The sequence below is a fragment of the Protopterus annectens genome, chromosome 5.part0 (genome assembly GCF_019279795.1).
Source record: "Protopterus annectens isolate FY-2018-M chromosome 5.part0, PAN1.0, whole genome shotgun sequence".
Lineage (NCBI taxonomy): Eukaryota > Metazoa > Chordata > Ceratodontiformes > Protopteridae > Protopterus > Protopterus annectens.
This window is the reverse complement of record NC_056735.1, coordinates 1,770,892,582-1,770,909,996: the sequence shown is the minus strand read 5'-3', so window position 1 is coordinate 1,770,909,996 and position 17,415 is coordinate 1,770,892,582. Positions and strand designations below refer to the sequence as shown.

Here is a 17,415-nt window from a genome sequence, read left to right as displayed (position 1 = left end):
GTAGAGCACAGACAAAAAAAGAATTAGGAAAATATAAAAACATCTACACTACAGCTGACACATATACAATATACAGTAATCAGCAGATGGACAATATATACAAATGCATCCATATAATGCGGATACATGATATTCAACTGATAAGGTTCAAATACAGTTCCTGATCTTTAATTTTTCACATAGGTAATTTCCATAATAAACAAAAAAAAAGGCCTACATTTCCATATGTGCACACAACAGTAAATAAATGGTAAAGAGATTTTCATAAGAGCATTCTTAGAAAAATGGCCAATCCTTTTTTGGTTTCAAATCATTTTGTTAAATATCAAATTATCAGTAATGTTTTCATAAAACAAACAATCAAAACTGCCAGTGTACTGCATTCTGAAGGTTTCATTTGCAAGTGAGTGTCAGAAATAACACAACAATTTTTAAATGTAATAAATTAAATCAGAAGGCTTTGACAATCTGGTTCAAACTTTTTCCAAAAACTATGGTGCATTTAATCACACACACACAATTTCAATATTGTCATATGCATGACTGGCCAGTATGCCTTTATGCTTCAATACACAGACACAATCATTATTATAATGTGATCAGTTCTGCAACAGTTCCAGTAGTTCTTTGTTAAGTATAATGACAAAAAGTGTTTATATTTTCACTCCCAGAGTTCATTATTTCACTAGCAGGACACTTTTATTCAGAATCCCTCTCTGTCTGCCATTTATTCATTAGAGATATTCTATCACCTCAGACTTCTTCTAAGAGTGTTTATGAATCTTTAATTAAGCACCTTGTTAACATGAAAGGTACAGATCAATTCAGCTGCTTGAAATATACATGCAGATTGAGGTCTTGAAAATCATGGTCACACGTCATGTTATAATTAATACTGCCGAAATGAAGCACTCAATAAGCAGAAACCTTAATTTATAAACTTATTGCAAAATGATGAATATGTTTAGCTTTTAGAACAATGCTCTATGAATGAAGTAAAATAACACAGACTTAAAGCTTCACAGAAAATCACAAGTAAATTCTAAGTAGTTCAAGCTAGGCTACTCTTTAATATATACTATCACTGCCACAGGTATAAGATACTGTGTGTGGCACAAAAGGCTAAGTCATAAAGATAAATATCTTTACAAGCACAACAATCACAATTTTACCACACTTTCCTAACATGCTACATTACTAGTTACGGTACCTTTATACATGAAGTGTGTGTATTTTCCTCCTAGATTGGAATGAATTAAAAGGTAAACTGTTCTGCAGCTTAGTGTATTTCATTAACTGGAGTCTCATTTGACTCTAGAATACAGCATGCCATAGCAGTATATACATAATGCAGTCATAGCTAGACAGGCATAATGCATTCATAGCTGGACAGGTAGGTAGATAGATAGATAGAGACAGATAAAGGGGAATGATGCCTGTTGTGGCAGTGGATGGAGCAAGTTTTCAGTGAGCTGTTGGAATTTTGCTACAGATTTCACATTCACCCAGTGTTCACTATTCATTCATGAATCATCATGTCAATAAAAGGTAGTATAAAAAGTTAAATTAGCTGTAATGTCAGAGACAATTTATTGTAAACCTAGTATTCTTATTTTTTCCTAGGCTACAGGCTGAGGATACTAAAGTGTGTGTGTGTGTGTGTGTGTGTGTGTGTGTGTGTGTGTGTGTGTGTGTGTGTGTGTGTGTGTGTGTGTGTGTGTGTGTGTCTGTGCGTATGCGCACATGCGTGCATGTGTGCGTGTGCATTCGTGTCTGTGTGTGCATGCATGTGTATGCGTGTGTGTGTGTGTGTGTGTGTGTGTGTGTGTGTGTATGTGTGTGCGCCTGCGTATGTGTGTCTGTGCGTGTGCCTGCGTATGTGTGTCTGTGCGTATGCATGCATGCGTGCATGTGTGCGTGTGCATTCGTGTCTGTGTGCATGCATGTGTGTGTGTGTGTGTGTGTGTGTGTGTGTGTGTGTGTGTGTGCGCACGCGCATGTGTGCATGTGTGTCTGTGCGTGCACGCTTGGGGAGTGGGTAACTTCTTGGCAAAAACAAATACATGATATACTAAGTAATCTCTTGCTAACTGGCATAACTGTAAAGATTCACTTTTGTTACTTTCAGGGAATTGTGATTACAGCCCATTTCACAAGGGCCTTGACTTCTTCTGTGACTTCCTAAAAAGGAGTAGGCTCTAAAAGTATTATAGTGACAGCAACATGGTCCTCTGTACACACTTTTACAAAGCACTACAAACTGGATTCCTTCTTGAAGTCTAGAACAGGCTTTGTTAGGACCATTCTCTAGATGCTCCTGGAGAATTAGTTTATTGGCTTCCTCCCTATGTGTCTTTTTCTTCCCTAAGCTATGGTAATCTACCCATATGCCAACGGCTACTGCAGCAGTGATTTATGTTTGAACATAGTAGACCTGTGTAAGTGAGGTACATTTTGTAACAGATACATGTTGCAGTAACCTCCCCTCTGTCTCTCCTGCCCCTCCCCCACATTTCCTTGTTTGTACATTTACTGTTGCAGGGTATGGATTTCTCACCCTTTTTTCATATACAGTTACAGTTTGCTTTGATTCCTATCATTGTACTTCTCTCTCCTGTGCAAAAAATACTCTCTTTTCACACCCCAGCTGTCTTTTTATGCAGCTCTGCTCAAGCTCTTGACAGCTGTAGTGTGTGTGTAAGGAAGGCACCCTCAGCTTTTGGAAACTGCTCAATTGCAGTGGGTGTTGCTGAATGCCATGTTTCATTTATTTTGCATTCTTACAATGCTGTTGACACTGATGATGCAAAAGCACTGAGTCTGCAAGCAGGTAATGTTCTAAGTAGTCTTGAATATGGTACATCAGAAAGTAACATTAGTCTCTGCCTCGATGTGTAAGAATGCAAAATGGGTCAGGAAAGAAACATGGACCTACATGCCATGATGTTTAAAAAGACGACAGTAGAGACAAAAGTTTTAATTTGCAAAGGCAAATTATGGTGCCCTTTCACTGTTTTTTAGAAGGCAATGTGCACTAGTATGTAGAAGTCTAAATCAGTTTTTAGTTAGAAAAAAAAAACATAGTCAGTAGCCCCTAACACTATGCAGTAAGCCTCAAGTGGCTATATCACTGAATGAATAAAATAAATAAAAATAAAAATAAATAAAATACGGTTCAGATGAATTAAAAGCATGGTTTATACAACTTCCAGAAAAAGACAACAATAAGCCGAGGATGACTTTTCCTTAGGTACAACTACAGTACATTTCTATATAGAAACTGTTAAATTCATTAATTGTATAATTTCAGAAATTCATAACAGACAGATGTGTTATTGTGGGATATGGTTTTAGTGCTAGCATTTACAAAAATTTGTTGAAATTAAGCAGTTCAATATTGAACACTGAATGCAGACTTTAGCCAGAGAAATTGTCTAAAAACCATGAAACAAACAGTGTCGGCAGAAACAAATGAATTAAGAGACGTAACTGGCTGCATTAGAGAATATATGTGAGTCCGTTATTAATGCATGACCTAGAAACAGAAATAATGAGGGTACTAAATGAGATGGAGTCAAGGGGAAATGGCAAAAACAGGCTATTTGTGCAGTTACCAAGGAGGGAGGGTCAGACAGGTACAGTGGTAAAGGCATGCACATGCACACACACATACACTCAATCATTAACTCTAAAATTTCATGAATATTTGCAGATATAACATTTAACACAGTTGTAAATATTTTGTTGTTAATAATTTTGCTTAGTTTTTTTTGATAAAGAAAACAATTGCATTCCCAACAGAATCATTTTAAAACATGTAACACAGATGAAACACTCCCATGACAAATAAAATATTAAACAGGAAACAAACTTAAAAATGGAAATTATCCTTAACTAGGGCCTCAGGCATCTACCATATTATGCATTTACAGGTTCTTTCTGTCTTAAGTGATACTACAGCTAAGAATATACATCATGGTAAAAAGACATAAAAAGAAAACACCATTTCTATAGGAATTGTACTGCCTTGAGTCAATCTGATTATCGACCGACAGAATTTGACAGGTGGTTTGTTGCCTAGTAAGTTAATTTCAATGTTGTATCAAGTCTCATAGGTTGCTTCTCCTTTTTTTCCCATAACCTTGTTCCTCATCCAGTTCTCCTGGGAACCATTCAATCCTTCTGTCAAACTGTGCCAAATAGGTTCACAGGTTCATGGGTCTATGCTAGGCTAATGACAACTAGTACGACAACTAGGGCCCATATAACCCTAGCTGTACAACCCAAATTTGACCCAAAAATTTGATTTATATAGGAGGTGATTTAATGACTTCCTCTGTCCATCAGAGACATAGATGCCAGACCAGGATTAATTTTTGACTTCCCATCCACTAGTCCAAGTAGCATTTAAATAGGGTTAGGGAGGAAGTCTGTTCCACCTGGATAGGGAGCCTGTTCTAAAGAGTGGGAATTCTCTTGGAAACATAGCTGTCTCTCCAACATGCCCTGTTTATGTTGCAAGTAAAATTTAGGTCTTTTGATCTAATAGTTGTGATGCTGTTTGCTTTGCAGATGTGCAAAAGGTTAATCAGAATAGTGTCCAGGGATGCCTCATATGCCATGTAAAGATCAACTCTCAGAAGCCTGTATGTTAATGAGTAAAGAGACAGGGCTTTGAAACAATCAATGTAGGACATTGTGTTTATTCCCTGCAATCTTTTTGTAAGGAACCTTTGTGGAAATTCCATTTGCTGCATGTGTCTGGTCAGGTACATACCAAAGGGGGCATTATACTCTATGATGGGTCTAATGAGGTTAGGCAACTGTGGTAAGATGGCCTGTCTGGACCCAAATGCCATACCCTTACTTATAAGCTGAACAGCATACAATGATGTTCTTCCTACCTTGGATACAGGTTGGTAAAAGGATAGGTTACTATCTACATAAGTTCCCAGGTCACTGACTCAACTTTTAGGGGTGTTTTATTCATAATGTAGTTACATGAAGTGGCTGACTTCCCAAAAAGTGCTATAATGCATTTCATGGAATTGAGTTTTAAGCCATGGCTGTGGTACCAAGCTTTTGTCTGTGTTTGATCTTGCTGAAGAATGTTCTTGTCTTCATTGGATCCAATGACTGCTCACAATTTGCTATCATCTGCAAACTTGTTCAACTAGATAGCTTTGACATTGACAATGACCTCCAAGAAGTATATGCCAAAGAGGACCGAGCTCAGCAGAGAGCCCTGAAGGACTCCACTGGTGACCGGCCTCTTAGAGAAGGTAGTATCACTGATCCTAACCTATTGGGTCTTACTCATGAGCCAGCTGGCTATACAGCATATTATAGAGGGGCTTATGCCTACTTCTGTAAGTTTGTTGACAATGCCCAAAGGGGTATTGTATCAAATCTTTTAACCAGATCTATGTAGACACTGCACACCACTTTCACTTCATCCATTGGCTTAGCAACCTTTTCAAACAAGTCCTCCAGGTTCAGTAAGCATGATCTTCCTTTGACAGCCAAACTGGGATAGATCCAGTGTCTGGTGGTCTCCTATGTCCTTGTTGATAATTTCTCTGATAATTCTTTCCATAGCTTTGAAAATAAGGCTAGTGAGAGAAAAGGTTTGGCAGTTTCTAGAATCTGTTGAAGGTCCACCCTTATGAAGAGGAATAACTGATGCAGTCTTTCATTCTCATGTCACAAAGCCTGTTTTAAGACTATAGTCAAATACTGACTCCAGGGTTCTGATAAGTCATATTTTAGACTGTTCAGGAAACATTCCGGTTTGTTATCAGGCACTGAGGCTGTGTTCTTGGCTTTAGTGAGCATAGCAATAGTATATGCTTGACAGTTATAGTTGAAGGGGTTATATTTGAGGGTATTTGTTGGAGGATGGCTGGGGTGGGAGTGGGGTAAGACTGGAATTAAATTTACAGGTTCACTATATCACCTGGCTTGGTGAATGTGGTACCATTATAACAACTTCAGTACATTGCTGTGCACTGCCCTTGAGGTTTCTGACATAGCTGAAGAAGAATTTAAGGTTATATTTCACCTGGTATGCTATCTTAACTTCAAAGCTTTCTTTGTTTGAACTAATTAACCCTCTTAGTTGCCTATTTAGTTTGATGAGACAGTTCTTTTATCTTTATGAGAATTACCCTTCCTGATTTTGACATATATATTTTTTTCCTTTTGCTGTATATCCTGTTTAATTCGGGATGCCACCAGGGCAGTTTGTGTCTGGGACTAGTCTTGTGCTCACCTTTGGTAGGTACAGCAGCCTCTCTGCAGCCATTTACATTGTTGTACACAGTTTTTCAGAGCAGTTCAGCATGAACTGCTGTATCTCAGAGTTTGGAGTGGCATTAAATTTAGACAATCCATCACTTAATAAAAGGTAGTCTGCCTTGGAATAGTTCATAACTGTTAATGCTTTTACTAGGATTATGAGTTGATTTTGATTTTTAAAGAGATGGCCTTGTGGTCAGACCTTATCAGTGAGGACAAGATATGGGGAGAGGAGGGCATGCAGCATTCTCCCATATTTGTATAAGTTTAGTATGTTGCAGCCCCTAGTGGGTGTATTTACAGTTTTGTCAAGGCTGTTGTATTTATGATATCCAGGAATCTCTGCACCTGTAGATATGAGGCCATGTCAGTCTATAGAGGAGTAAATAAAGTCTCCCAAGAGCATACCTCTCAACCTCTTCGAACAAGAAATATAGACAAAAGGCCTAAATAATGGGGAGACAAAGGCCCAAAATAAGAACAACTGTTATATATCACTCTCACAAACTTAGAATGCTGATAGAATAACAGGTTTTGTATCAGCACACATTTTCTGAAATGTATAAAGTCTGATACTCAAATATCTGTCATAATTTTCTGACTTCAACCCTCAATAAGAAACAGGCAAAGATCTGAACATTCTATGAAAATATGTACAGCAGAGAGGCATGCTGATGAGCAGAGTGCTAGTTTGGATGGTTAGTGTCTTCAGTAAGTCGAAGCATACAGTGTGAGCTTCTTGGGCCATATAGGGTGAACTATAGCTGGCTAGGATATGGTACAGGATTTTATCTACGGTGATCTGCATGTGGAGGAACTCCAGTACATTATCCTGTTTGACCAACCTAGAGATATGGTTGTTACTTGAGACACCCCCACATTTAACCCTTGTCTATGCAGCTACTTGTCTAAAAGTGTGGAAGGCACTGGAACCTTACACTGCTGAGTTAGTCACTGCCTCTTTAAACCATATCTCTGTAACTGCACGCATATATTCCTGAGCATGAGGCGGGCCTGGAAGGAGTGTAGGTTTTTTTTAGTCTCCTAACATTGAGCAGTAACACCTTGCGCTTCACTTGAGTTTGACTTTGCTTTGTTGGTAAGTTTGTCGATTTGTCATTGCCTAAAAAGGGGACTGTGGTAGTTGGATCAAGGTTTAGCCAATATTTGAAAGCATGTAGGGGACAGGTGCAAACCATCCTTAGCAAGGCAATGAGATTTATTAACCATGTCCTCCCAAGCTAGCACAAATTGGATCCCGTTAGACTAACACTGGAAAGACAACCAATTGTTAAAGTCAGTCATCTATTGTACATCAGTCTAGCTGATGGTAATATACTGCTCAGTGCTAGGCTCATACCAGCCTCAGGTGGGTCTATATTAGAAGATCAAATGTTTAGATGATCGAACACCTAAACATCGATCTTCTAATATCAAAAGCAAAAAATGGCGAATGGCTGATTTAACGCAGCGAAAGATTTCCCTTGGCCGTTTGCTAGTTTTGCCGTTTCCTATACTGTAGAGAAATCTCGAAATTGGTATATTTAATTAGGGGGGGTGTGTGAGGCACAGCCCCCCCCACTTATTTTGGATGTACAGTTTTGTTTTGTTTTAGTGGGCAAAGGACGTGCTTCCCTGGGACGTTCGTTGTTTTTCAGATTCGATATTAGAAGATTGATGTTTAGGCGATCGATCACCTAAATATTCAATCTTCTAATATAGACCCCCTGAGGCATATAGTCTGAGAGCTTCTTAATGTATCTCTTCATATATTTCAGAGAGGTATGTCTTAGGTCATTTACACCTGTATGGACTGTGATGAAATCATACTAGTGCCTGTGGTGTAATGGCTTATGCACATTCCTGACTGGATGAATTCTGGCTCTGGTTAGAGTGGCATCAGCATAGATAACAATATTAGCTCATATGATGAGAGTCCTGGGAAGTATGCTTGCTTACCTCAGGGAATTTGTGCTAGGGGCTCTGGTGAGCATATGTCTGGTGTTGTGTCCCTTTGGGCTTGCAGAGTCACAGCTTTGCCATTGCCCAATCTAGGTGATATTTTTGGTTTAGAAAGATTGTTTTTAAGTACCTCAGCATATGTTGTCTATATGTGTGCTATGTGCTTTGTGTGGCGGGTGTAGAATGTATGGTTTCAACAGCCTCCATTGTTATTGTATAAGTGCATCTCTCACATACTGTGACTGTTTCTTTAAGGATTAAGTGGTTGTTTGCAAACATGAGAAAATTGCTATATAATCTCAAGATGCTCACATCCATCAAGCCAGTTACAGAGAACTTAGGAAATTGCATATCTATGCTGTCCAATCCTTTGAATGGTGAGCTGCAAGGTGATAGTGAATTGAGGTTAGAAGGCTATTAAGGCTGCTTTATTTGGTGCAGAGTAGTAAGAGTAATTGATTGGGGCAGATTAAACTAATCAGTACTGAATTCTATTAACTTTCATGTTTACACAATGCTGAATTCTACTAAATCTGTAGGTATTGCCACTTGACGCTTAACTAGCTGATGTAAGCTTATTGGCATAGAAGGTATTTGCTCTATATTACTGCTTTACAGAGAACAGTTTTATGGGTCATTCTGTATGGACAATTTGTTTTCTAGGTATTTGCTACTGTACAGGGCACTACTAACTGCCACTGTGCTGTAAGCACGTCTGCGTAAGTGCTCCCAATTTGTAGGAGCACAGAAAAATCAGAAAACTAACTAACGAGCCCTCTGGCCAATAAAATGACTATACTATGAGCCCTTTTGTGTGTTTCCCAACTAAAATAGACCAGAAAAACACCTGCCACAATATGAATAAATGCAGTCTTCCTAATGTAAAAACACAGACGAAGAGACCCACAAGCGCAATGCTACCACAAACCATTTAAACAACTAGCTGGAAATCCCTTGCAGAAGGTGATTTCAAGTCAGACTCATGGTAGTAACAGTGAGAGGAAGAGCAATTTTTTTTTACAAAAGTACAGTAAAATGTACAAATAAAAGCTGGAAATTGTAGTGATCACTCAAAATAACTTCAGCATATGTGATTTAGCAATCAAAACTATGTGGCTATGCCTGGATAGCACAACTTTATTCCATTGATATAGCATCTTGTATATGATATAACAAGCTCCCATTTCCTCATTCCTTTTCCTCTCCTACCAAATTTCTTACATATAATCTTCCTTCTCTCATCAAGTGAAAACATAATAAGCACTCTGAATCTCCCAACATAATATGACACTTCCCACTTTCTCACCATTTTGGAAAATGTCAGTTTCACATAGTCTAAACTCTTTCTTGGTAATGTAGTTTTTGAGATATGTGATCATCATTTCAGCTACTTTACATGTGTTTTAGGTTGCTTAGGGCCTATATTGTTGGGTCCCTAGTTAGGCAGAGACAGTATAATTTCAGTGATAAAGACAATCATGCTTCATAGAGTTTTGCAGTAACGTGGTAAAAAACCTCAGTGATAAAGAAACTGCAATAATAAGATTTGACATATTGTCAGTTCCCATTACTAACTGGTCAGTGTTGTAATGGCTGGGACTGTAGCATGCAGACTTGTTACAAATGCCAGGATTGTGCCTAGGCAAAGGGGGTCTCAAGCACCATGTGAGTACTGCTGATGAGGCCACTGCTTTCCAAAATAATTGTAAAATGCTGTACCCTGGTTCGCTATCACCATAAAAGGCTACATAATATCACATCTGCACTTTTAAAGCATCTTCTATCACCTCAATGCATTAATATATATTGTGGAAAGCAATGTTATTTTCTGTGTCCATTACACAAACGCAAGAAATAAAATCCACATTATACCATTGGCTAATATTTGTGCAGTCACAGAATAGTGCTATGGTGCTAACAACCTCTGCCCAGCCACATTTAATTTTTTTTTTTTTTTTTGTGTCTGCACTCTTTAAAAAAAACTGAAGTTGTTTTCTGAAACATTTTTAAAATAATATTACTTGCTTCTCCATCATTAATAAGTGAAAAGGAAAATGCCACAGCTGTACTTGGAAACATATGAGTTCTGTTCCCATAGACATTAATATGTATTTGCACATAGTACTTTTCCTTTCAGTATCAGGTGCACAAATGCAGGTTTTCTATTATAGCAGTATATTTCAAGCTTTATAGAAATAAAACGAACTCAAAACCAGATAAAAAATGAATGAACACCAGTGGAAGCCATAAATCTGAACAGAGGACCGTAACTGAGTTAATAGTTAAGCGCTTTCACTCACTTTAATCAACATGAGCTTCTTCAGAACAAACAGTTTTCCAGTTCAAAATGCATTTATAAACTGTTGTCAATTAAATCATGTGACAAATAAATAAATAAATAAATAAATAAATAACCAATTTAAATACAATAATCTAATATGATGTATTATAATACATACAGTATTAAGTAATAAAATAAGACACTTATTATTCTACACAAATAATAGGTAGTCAAAGTAATGAACTACCTATTTCTAGCCATTGTTAAGAAACATTTAATGTTAATAGTGCCATTGAGGCCTGGAGTTTCGTCAGCAACCAAAACTATTTGCCACAAACTTTCTTTACATTCTAAGAAAGTCCTATAGTCACCTGTAAAAGGATCAGAATGAACCCTTTCTAATACAAAGAAAGAAAATTTCTTAAAGAGTAAACATTCTGTTGCATGCACTGCCAAAGCATCCTTTTTTCTAATGGCTAAAACATGCTCATATATTCTTTTATGTAAAGCTCTAATAGTTTTTCCAACATAAAATTTGTCACATGTATCACAGGTAGCACAGTATACAACATTGGTGGTGTTACAGGTGTAATAATCCTTAGCCCAGAACCTTCTCCCTATGTGTTTGAATTCTATACTGGACACATTACTCATAAATCTACATTGTTTACATTTTCCACAGGAAAAACTACCAGCAAGCCTAGATGTAGAATTCACAGCCATCATCTTATTGTTTTCCAAAATATGCTTAATACTGGTAGTCTTCCTGTAAGAAAAATGTGGTCTTACACCCAAAATTTTTGTGAGTTCGGTATTTCCCATAATAACCTTCCAATGATACAGTAAAATTCTCTTGATGTAGACCATCTCATTACATATTGGTATGGGAAAAGCTAAAGAAAAACCAAAAGGGTCTTTACACTGAACACTTGGGGACATTTCCCTAAGGGTGTCCCTAATGCTCAAAATGAGACAAGCAGAAGTGTTTCTAAGTGCTTATACTTCCTGAATGATCTTCTTAAGCCAAACTAAATCATAGCCTCTCTCTCGAAAGAATTGTGTCAATTTGTCTACCTCATGTAGAAAAACAGAATGTTCAGTTGTCAACCTACTGAGGCGTATTAATTGACCTTTTACCACTCCACCCTTCATATGGACAGGATGTAAGCTTTCCTTGTGCAGATATTGGTTAACAAACGTGGCCTTCCTAAATATTTGACTCTTGAAATTCATTGACACAGTTTCAAAAGTTAAATGAAGATCTAAAAAATCTATATTCACCAAAACCTCCAACTGTGAATTTATGAAAGGTGGTACTACAATTCAAATGCTCCGCAAAGGATAGAAAGCTACTGTAATCGCCCTTCCAGTGAAAGATCAAGTCATCTATGTAACACCTATAGAACAAAATATTGTCTAAAAAAGGCAAAACATAAAGAAATCTTAACTCCCAGTGGGCCATGACAATATTAGCAAAATATGAAGCTACTCTGGACCCCATGGCAACACCTGATATCTGCTGAAAGAAACTACTACCAAATTTGAAAAAAATTATAGGTGAGAACCAACTCCATAAGGGTACAAACAACGTTAACTGTGTTGTTCCCAAGAGATGTATATTGTGTCAAATATTCTCTCAGGTATTCTAGACCTGCCTCCTGGTTTATACTTGTGTATAGAGAAGTGACATCTAAACTGGCAAAGAAAAAAGCTTCAGAAACTTTAAGTTCACGTAAAAATTCTAATAAATGCCAAGAATCACGCATTTAGAACTTTGATTTCTGAATAATTCTAATAAATGCCAAGAATCACGCAGATAGGACTTTGATTTCTGAACCACTGGATTTCAACCTTTCACTGTGTATAGTTTGAAGCAACCCCTGTCCTCCTTCAACTGATCTTGGCTAGCATCATAGAGTTTATTTAACTTGATTATTTAACTCTGTGATACTAGTCTGGACCAGCATTCTTTTTTTCCTTTAGACTTTTTGTGCCTCATTTTTTGCATATCTTTTTGATTCCAAAAGCTGGTCTTCAAAGAACAGTGTTTATTATTAAGGAAAAGCAACTGTATTGGCAACAACCTCTATCCTGTCATTTTCCAGCTGTGTTCTACAATCATTTTAAAATCCTCCTTCCCCATCAACATTAACTAAGAAAGAAACTAACTCTAAAAGGAAAAATCGTTTTTTTGACACCTATGTCCAGTAATATATATACATACAAATGCTGTCCCCCTAACTATTGCATAAATGCGACCAAAAGTAAATGAGATAAAATGAATACAGAGTTATACAAATATTAATTAAGAAAAACTATGTGGAAATTACACTGATCATCTCCTTGAAAAAACTAAGATGTGCTACATTCATGTTAAATATAAGAAAAAATCTGCATCAACGTATGCTAAAACTAATGTCACTAACTGCTTCCTTTCTGTGCACTGTCTGGAGATAACCTTTTTTTCCCTTTAATGGGAAAATATGTTAGAATCTCAGGTAAATGCACTGTCTGTGAGACAACTACTCAGTTCTGACACTAAAATGTTTAGTAACATTAGACAGGAGTGTGCCGGGAAGTACTGTTATAGTTGGATTACTTCTGTATCAGTAACTTTTGGATGTGGGAGTTGTTTTACTGGAAAAATGGAGACTAGCTACACTATTATAGTGACTGTTTATAAAGTAGCCACATTTTTGTGACTATGTTGGCCACAACTTTATAGTGTATTATGTTTACAGTGCTGAGAAGAGAAAAGTGTTAACCCCCAACTTCCAAAAGCCTTCTACTTCTTAAAATCATGAGAAAAGACAACCATATCTTACAGTCATTTTGCAGCTGTTCAAGGGATGTGCATTTCACCCCATATTTTAATGTGCTGTACCCCTACAATGCATTTTGTTAAATTTAAAGAAATAAAAGATCAAATGTGATTTGTAAAGGATGAAGATGATTTTTTACTTTCATGTGTGTGGTAGATCTTTGATTCTTTTGTAGCATTTCACATTTACTCAGTTGGTTATTCCACTATCTGGTTTACTTGGTATGTTTTATAACCTATACCATTTTTAATTCAAAACCTGTTGTTGATTAAATATTAATAAAAATAAATGATTTGCTTCCTAATAATGATACATACCCCACAACAGAAAAAAATAGTACTGACTGAAACCATATCACACAAGACCATACCTTTAAGAGCTAAAATGCTCTATTTGTTGGGACTAATGTTTCCAAAATCATTCAATCCATCAATCAGTAAATAAAATTATAAGCCACAACAGTTAAACTTAAAACCTACAGCAAGTTACTATTAATCGGTGAGAGTATGGCGGCATTGTGTTACGTAGAGAAAAATAAGCGCTTCACTTTAGTTGAAATGAAGGGAGATTGTTCTGCTTCCTCAGAGTCAGGGGTTACAAAATCTTTTGCAAACTGAAAGTAGCTTTCTGAGAGTCAGGGGTTACAAAATCTTTTGCAAACCGAAAGTAATTAAATCTTGTAAGTCAAAGTTTGCTGAATGAGTTAAAACCAAAGTAACTCCTTCTAGTGTGTGCAGAAGAGTTTTAGAAAGATGTAGGCAGATTGCGTTATGTAAAAAACATCATGTCAGATTCATCAGATACTTCACCAAGTGTACACAATCTGTATTGAAGAACACCCCTACCATATTTTTTGTGCTTTCTTGTTACTCAGAAAGACTACACTAAGTGTACATGTAGTCTATACTTTGTGGTAACCCTTAGGAGTCCCCCTCAATATTTAAAGCTGCAAGAATATCAGTAGGAAAACTAAAATTAGGAGGAAGAAGGTGTGAGTTACACTTGTGTTGTCTGTTAAACTTAGTGTACACTACGTTCTGGCATTAATGAATCTCAGAGATCATTTTAGTGAAAGTAATCATTTATCTACATTCTGAAAGAGTTTGGCCCTGGCCATTTGTGATGAAAGAGAGTTGATAAAGAATCAGAAAGACTGGAAAACAATATTATCAGTCCAGAGAAGTATACTGAATAGGCTGCATTTATTGTTCTAGTAATAAAAATTGACATTTTAATTGTATGTGAGGTGATCACACATTAAATGGGAGCTAAGCTGCTAATTACTAAGATTAGAATGGTTAATGCCCACACTGAGTGGTGAGACTATATTTCCAAAAACTCACAAAGAACAGTATGTCTATATTTATTTATTTGTCTTTTGTTAACTGGGTTAGTCCACTGGGCTGGTGGCTCATTTTCAGTGGAGACCTGAGGAGAAAAGCTGCATAACAAAAAAATAATAATGACAAAGTTTACATTACAAGTAATGTGAAAATTTGTAAACATAACTACATTCATTCGTGCCATATATGAATATGTGCACATAGCAAAACATACATTCATGTGGCACTGGAAAATTAACAAAGCAGAAACTTCAGCAAAGACAATAGCTAAAAAGTACAAGGGGTAGAAACCTGTAGTAGAAATGAACATTTACAAAAGGGCATCAGAAAAAAAAGCTCTTAAACATCTTAATGACTAAAACTGAGTTGGTAGAGAGAAAGAAAAGGGAGTACTAAATCAAAGGGTTGAAGTAGAGGGTCAGGTCGGAAAGTTTGGGGGAAGCAAGTGAGTGAAAGAAAGCTGAGTATGAGAAGATTGAGGCGGTGAGAGGTATAGTAGGTAAATAAGAGAAGGATGAAATTTAAGTATAGTATTGTTCAGGGGCAGAGCTGAGGCACTACACTACTAGTATTTATGAAAGTGATATTAAAGTAAGGAGAGGAAAATTGTTAAGGTCTAACAATTGGTCGAGTATATGTTAGGTATGGTGGTGACAGTTACAGGTGGGTGAGTTAGTAAGGTAGTGCTTCAGTTCTCTTTTAAAATGAAATGAGGACTGAATAGTACGCATACTGGTTGGGAGTTTGTTCCAGGTCTGAGATATAGAGCATTTATAAAGTACTCTGCCTATTGTTTTGTTAGGCCTATAGGTGTCAAGTAGCAGTTAGTCAGCACTATGGAGGGATCATGAGGGTTTGTATTGGGATAGGAGGGTCAACAGGGAAGGACAGTCTGCAGGTTTGTAGAGTAGAGTAGAGAATGTTTCATCAGTAGTTGAGAAAGTTGGAGTAGTTGAGGGAATTCAAGCCGATTTTGTGTTCTGAGAGACTGCCTTCCAGACTATCTGCAAATATACAGAGCTGAGTATATATTTTTTTGGTTATAGAGTTTAATTGTTGCTTAGATCTCTGTTGAAACTGTTGTCTTCCTGTTCTGAGAGGCCGATCTGCAAATATACAGAGCTGAGTATATTTTTTTGGTTTTAGAGTTCGTACTGTTAGTTGTTGCTTAGATCTCTGTTGAAACTGCCCCCCCATTTTCTGCCATGTCATCAGTTGGTATAACTGTTTTTTACAGCTTGCGTGTTATCTAACTCAAGGATCACTTGCATAAAATTTGACCTGTTAGTAACAGCCTGCATTTAATTGCTGGAACCTGTGTTCTGAGAGACTGCCTTCCAGACTATCTGCAAATATACAGAGCTGAGTATATTTTTTTGGTTTTAGAGTTTGTACTGTTAGTTGTTGTTCCACCCACCCTCCCTATTTTTGGTTTGTAGTTTAAATTTGGTGGCTTTTGCAGTTGCCCGCCCCACTGTAGATTTGATCTGAGACACTCCCTCAGTCCCATCTCTTTATCACATTCTACCTAATAAACTCTTTCTGCACTTGCTTTTAGTCCTTTTTAATTTAATTGCATTTTTTAAACTGTGTTTGGTCTAATATTGCTACATACTCAAGTGTGCTAGCTTGCACTGCATGTGAATTGTTTTTACTACTGTTTTTGCTACTTTTCTGTAAAAAAAAACTGTAAGCCTGTTTTCTACCTTTCCTGTAACTAGTGTTCCAGATACAGATTTGCTGTGTCCATGACTGTATGTAAGCTTCTAAGCCCCCCAAGCCTTTCTGTGTTGGAGGGAATCCTTCTAGCTTATCAGTGGGAGTGGTAAGCTGGCCCAGAAATTGTAGTTATTGCCCATTTGGGCAATCTCTTCCATCTCTTTCAACTTTCTGATTTGAAAGCATGCATTTGCTCTTGTTTCTGTCCTGTAACTCTAGTGCAGATACAGATTCTTAGTTTTAGCACTTAAATTTGCTTATTCATGCTCAGCACTTGTTCAGAACTTGTAAGCACTAAATAAGCTACTAATTACTATAGCACTCAATCTTCCTCATTACTTAGAGGAAAACAGTTTTTGTACTTACTTTCCTCACTTGCTTAGAGAAAAACAGCTCTTGTACTCACTTTCCTCAATTATCTAGAGGAAAATATTTTTTTATTCAGGCACGTCCAAGGGTCAGCTCCCAGTGTTCTCTCCTGTCTATCTGATGAATCTGGGCATCTTGAGGCAATGTAGAAATTGCCTCATGTAAACAGACAACCCTCTCATCCTACCACCCAGCATTACAACCTGTGAGAGATGCACTTATCTAGCCAAACTGGAGGTAAAGCTCTCTTCAACCAAGACTGAACTTGACCGTCATGTGGAGAAGGTAAACATTTGACTACACCACAATCATCACATAGTCTCACCACCACCAAAATCCACACATAGTAACTCAAAAACATTCGCGGAGGCTGTCAGTAATAATCTGTCTAAGCAACAGAGACCTCCAAAGCAGAAACGCAAGCAACCTTCATCCCCCAACACAACCCAAATGACACATAGCCCAGAGACTCAGTGTGCCACTCAACCACAGCCAAAAAGGCAAAACAATGTACCCAACACACTAGTCATAGGTGACTCTATAGTCAGGCACACTGATGTCCCACTCACCAGGCAAAACAAGGAGAAGGTTTCTATCAGCTGCCTGTCGGGTGCCAGGATCC

At 37.4% G+C, this 17,415-nt stretch overlaps 1 protein-coding gene across 1 annotated transcript in view; it reads right to left on the bottom strand.

Annotated features, from left to right (window-relative positions):
* DSCAM (DS cell adhesion molecule) overlaps positions 1-17,415 on the bottom strand; it is a 3,720,739-nt gene that overhangs the window by 2,030,380 nt on the left and 1,672,944 nt on the right. The gene's annotated exons all lie outside the window — the stretch shown is intronic.